This window comes from Limulus polyphemus, unplaced genomic scaffold (assembly GCF_000517525.1).
Source record: "Limulus polyphemus unplaced genomic scaffold, Limulus_polyphemus-2.1.2 Scaffold498, whole genome shotgun sequence".
NCBI classification, from domain to species: Eukaryota; Metazoa; Arthropoda; class Merostomata; order Xiphosura; family Limulidae; genus Limulus; species Limulus polyphemus.
Window position 1 is genome coordinate 304,168 of NW_013666108.1, and position 5,855 is coordinate 310,022.

Genomic DNA, 5,855 nt, shown 5'->3' on the forward strand with positions numbered 1-5,855 from the left:
TTAGTCGTGGGTACGGGGACGGGGGGGGGGTACGTACCTTACCCCGTTGGTATTTTAGTTTTACGTTTTACGGTTTACCTTAGTTATAGCTTTGATATCATTTTGTCATATCCCCCCCCCCCTCTATAATATATCCTATAGATGCCCATGAACTTATCTCTAGCTTCATTTGATTTTAAAGAGAATTTTCATGAAGATCTGCAGTCCGAAAAATACATTTTATTAGGTACTCAAAAGACTCAAATCATATCTATTTCACTCAGAGCAAAAATTTAACTTTCTTCCATTTTTATTCTGAATGTTTACAGGGTGTTTTGATCACAGGTTGTAACAATGCACTTCTTTACCACCAAAGAACCAAATCCTGTGGCATTTTGTACACAACTTTAAAGGATAAACACTTCCATGTATGGGTCCATTAAAAAAAGAAAACACATAGATAAGAAAAAAAGTATATTTCTTTCTCTTCCTTTTCATTTTCGTTTATTTACTGCAGTGTTTATTTGACATTTTACTCCCCCTTTTTTCTGATGAATTACCAAAGGTGTCCTTAGACCTAATAAAAAAAAATGTCAGTAGGTTTTATAATCTGGTAGAATAATATCCCCTACCCTTACCAATAATCTTGGATCCACTACTTTATTTTATATCTGTATGATTTAAGTCTTTACATTGTTATTCTTCACTTACAGGGTTACTCATTCTGGGTTATATTTAAACTGTAGTACTTGTAGCACCTTTACTTTGTTATTCTTCATTTACAGGGTTACTCATTCTGGGTTATATTTAAACTCTAGCACTTGTAGCACCTTCTTTATTATCTAGTTAATTACTTATATTAAGAGCCTTAAGACAAATTTTGTCTATTTATTTGTGTAGACTTGTCTTTGCATTTGTAATTTCTTTATTGCCATAAGGTAATGGTGTATTAATGTTTAGTTAAAAGTGTAGATTCAAATATATTTAACACAAGACCTTTTTTAACACTGAAGTTTCATTCACGTAAAATGATTTGTATGTATAATAATCCCTTGGTGTTAGAAAAATACAAAAAAGTAATGTTAGCTTTTAAAAATACAACTTTTTAACTGTGCTTTCTTATCGGATTTTTTTTTTCTACACCAGTCCTATCCTGCTAATAAGATATCAAGATATTCAAATAATTAAAACTTCAGTATAACAACTTATTTCAGGAATGGGCTAATGGGATCAGCCATTTGTACCTTCAGTCTGGAGGCTATTCAGGAAGTCTTCAATGGAAAGTTCAAAGAACAGGCCACATCCTCTTCTGCTTGGCTGTCTGTATTGACCAGTAAAGTACCAGAGCCCCGCCCTGGACTGTGTGTCAATGACACCCAAACCCTTCCTGACTCTGTACTGACCTTCATACAAGGCCATCCACTCATGGATTCTGCTGTTCCTCATGATAATGGAAAACCAGTTTTCTATAAGCGTGATATTATTTTGACAAGCATAGTGGTGAACAAGTTAGAAGTGGATGGAGTTCCATATTTTATTTATTATGCTGGCTGTAGTAAGTGGAAGTGTTAAATTATCTTTTATGTTGAGGCTGGGTCTAGCAACTAGTTGACTGGATTCTTATTGCATGTACTAAGTTAATTAGTTAATTTGAAGATCCACTCATTATAGTTTGTTATATTTGTATCTGTTAAGCAGTTGATGCCAGGGGTTGTTACAATGTTTTTAATTTGAGTCTAGTAAGTAATTCAATAGAGAAGTGAAGTTGTTACATCATCTATTATGTAAGGTATCTAGTAACTCAGTTGAGTATTAGTTGTGTCATCACTAATATTGGATCTATTAAACAGTTGACTTACAATGTCTGTCATGTTGGGTTCGTATATTTTCCAGTGACTACTAAGTAGCTGACTTCCACATTGAGTTTAAAGTGGATTTTCTGTTGACTATTAAGTAGCTGACTTCCACGTTGAATTTAAAGTGGATTTACTGCTGAATACTAAGTTGCTGACTTCCATGTTGAGTTTGAAGTGAATTTTCTGTGTTGACTACTAAGTAGCTGACTTCCACGTTGAATTTAAAGTAGATTTTCTGTTGACTACCAAGTAGCTGACTTCCACGTTGAATTTAAAGTAGATTTTCTGTTGACTACCAAGTAGCTGACTTCCACGTTGAATTTCAAGTAGATTTTCTGTTGACTACCAAGTAGCTGACTTTAGGTGTTTATTATACTGCCTCTATAGAGAAGTGAAATTGTTGGTATGACCACTTGTTTAATTGAATTGTATTTTATGCTAGTTTTATTAACAATTAACATGATGACTTTAAAATTTGATTCACTGCTATGCTTTAGTAAACAGTTAACTTTCTGAGTTTTCTGCATCATTCATTTAGTAGATTTTTGCCATGAAAGACTGAACCATGCAGTCATTGAAACTTCATCTTTAAGTATGGTATTCTATTTTAAAATAAAAAACACTTAAAAGGAAAAACGTACTACTTGTTTTTTTTCACCTAATATTTTTTATATATACTTTACTCAAGCATTTCTAAAACCTGAAGAGCAAGATGACCTACAAATTATAGGAAAACTAAAAGCCAGAGAAACCATACAATGCTTGAAATCTTACTCAACTTTCTTATTAGTGTGAAACAGTAATTTTTTTTTTTTATTGTTCCAGGTTGTCTAACAGTTTAAACTGCAAATTATGCATTAATAGTCAAGATTAAAAATACATCCAAATTAAGAGATCATGTACGTTCACTGAAATTTCTAATATATCTGTGCAGTGGTTCAGTGGACACCGTACATATGTAGGTTCATATCTGGAGCTGTTCCTTTTAGTTATTGGCAGAAATTACCATATATATTTATAGTGAATATATTTTGAAAATATGGACTGATATTTTGGCATTATATATATACCTTAGGAGCATAGGATGAAGTACAGTTAAATATGAGGAACATAATCTCCTTAAACTAAAGATGTATGTAAAGATCATAAATGTGTTTAAATATATAACATTTTTTATGGATCTCCGTTTTTTACATTTAACATATATAAAAGCATGAAGAAAACACTGTGTGAGATATCTATATTAAATAAAATATTTTGAGTTGTAGATTTATGCAAAATTTAGGAACATTTTTGTGATTCAGTAGAAGCTTTTGCACTTGTGAGTTGTTTCTTGCAAAAATCACTGAATGTCAGGGTATATACCACCAAGGTATTTATAAACTCTATGTTTTTATCAAATTAAAATATTGTTGCTTTTTGGTGTTGCTGTTTTGGTGGTTATATTAAATAAGTGTAACCACAGTTTATTTAAATGATTTGTTTTAATTGTTTAAATTTGCAAAATAAATCATTTAAATCCACTCTACTAGTTTGTAAGCCAAGCCTTTGGCTACAAATTTAAACAATTAAAATAAATCATTTAAATCCACTCCACTAGTTTGTAAGCCAAGCCTTTGGCTACAAATTTAAACAATTAAAATAAATCATTTAAATCCACTCCACTAGTTTGTAAGCCAAGCCTTTGGCTAATTGTTTAAATTTGTAGCCAAAGGCTTAGTTTACAAACTAGTGGAGTGGTATGATAGAATTGGAGAAGCACATTCAAACTTGATTGATGTATTTGAAGCAACAGTGCCAGAACCGGTACGAGCCATGGAGATATCTAGCAAGGTATGTATAAGTTATATGAAGAACATTTTTTTAATCAAATTCATCAGTGTATTATATAAATGTATTATAATTGCATTTTTCATTGATTTAGATCTTCTGATGTAAAAAAAAAAAATTACAGTTTCTTTTGATGTGGAATTCTACATCACTGTCTTGAACATTTGCCCAAAAAATGTAAATGCTATAGTACTTTTAGTATTTGAGCTATGTTTCTCCTTAGGTTAATAATGACAAAAAAATTATATAAAGCATCTGAAGTATATTTAAATAGTATACTGAATATTTTACGTTTTGATACACATAAACTGTGACTTCTTAAACATTCTGAGCCTTGGCCTTTCAAAATATAATCACTATAACCTATTAAACAAGTATCCTCTATTATTCCAAAAACTTGCTTCAAAGTAATGTTATATATGTATCCTGTGGTCCATTAGGAAGGTCATAAACATAATTGTGAATATAAAAAGTGTTTCTTGAAGACGGTAATATCAAGAACTTAATATTCGTTCATAATCACTCAACATATTACTATTTATTATAGTAAGTTAATGTATATTTTTGGTGCAAAAGTATATATATATCTAAGCTTTATAGCTTGTATAAGGGATTTTTCAGGAAGACAATAAATACAGGGTTGTAATGCAAATTTAGAAATACTAGAAAAATATGAATTTCTGCTGAATGAAAAATGGTCTTTGTCCAGATTAATTCATTAGTTCCACATGCTTAGTTTTTTTTTGTGTGTATTAGTGTCTTTCATTCTAAATGCTGTGATATATCTATTGTAGCACAAGTCTTTATATGTAACATCGGACAGTGTTGTTCGGCAGTTTGACTTAATAATGTGTAGAAGTCGCTATGAAAACTGTTTACAATGTGCTCAGGACCCATACTGTGGCTGGGACAAGGAACGCAACGAATGTCGATCCTATGTAAGAGGGTAAGTGCTCAGAAATATTGTTATTTCATCTTAAATTAAATACTTTATAGGTATTTATCTGTGTAGTGTGCTTATACTTATGACTCTTAATTATTAACTTTGATTTTTGATATGAAGCTCTTGGGGCATGGGTTGGTACTGTGATAAAGCTCTAGATTTAAGACTTGGGAAGCTAATTTCAAATCTGTATGATACTACAAAATATTTCCAACACTTTAAGCTTTAGGTACTTTATAAGAGTTAAGTGACATCCTTAACATGGAAGGTGGGTGGTAAGGTGCTACTGACTGGCTGCCTTCCCTCTGGTCAGTAGTTCAAAATTAAGGATGGTGTCAGATAGTCATAGTAGCTTTGCCATAAATACAAATACAATACAATGAAGCTCCAGAGTTTACTTATAAGTATTATTTTTCAACTTGTTTATGAACAACACAAGTATATCATATAGCAGTTTTATTTATTTTTTTCAGTTTTTTAATTAAAGATAATCTATTAATTTTTATTAAATACTTCTAATAAAAGAAAATAATTAAATATAATTACATGTGTGTGTGTATATATATATATAGAAATATATATAATAAGCATTAAAAAGATTTTAGTAAAGATTTCATTGTCAGTCCTAGTTGTCACCTTAAAGTCGTAGTGGGTAATGCCTATTGTAATAGAAATAGCTCCCAAATTCATTGGGAATATCCCATCTACCAGATAAAATCCAAATGCTGATGTTAAACTACAGTTAATTAACCAATATAATTAGTTTTAATCATATATAGATAGCAGATGAATTGGGCCTCTCTTCATTGATACCAAAATTTACAGCTTTGCTTCAGATGTGAGGCTAATTTTCTCAAATGATACAAATTCAATTTTGTGATATAAATCATTTATTTCAGGGATCATTTTGTGTTTGTATATAATGACTTTTTTTTCTATGTTTTTAAGGAAGGAAATCAAATTCATATTAAAAATACCACGACTCTGTTATCATCATTTTAAAGTATTTTTTAATGTTGTTACTGTTAAGTCATACTGGTTATGAGCCATTAGATGGAATTAACTAAGGTTTTATAGTTTCAGTTCCCAGAGCTTTGTAGATATTAGTTTAGTTTATTTACTGTTGTAATCTGTGAAGGGAGTATTGCATTTATGATAAAAGTTTAGTTTGTTTTGAATTTCATGCAAAGCTACACGAGGGCTATCTGGACTAGCTGTCTCTAATTTAACAGTGAAAGACTAGAGGG

General features: G+C 30.8%; 1 pseudogene; it reads left to right on the top strand.

Annotated features, from left to right (window-relative positions):
- Window positions 1–5,855, top strand: part of LOC106458662 — an 87,512-nt pseudogene that overhangs the window by 74,918 nt on the left and 6,739 nt on the right.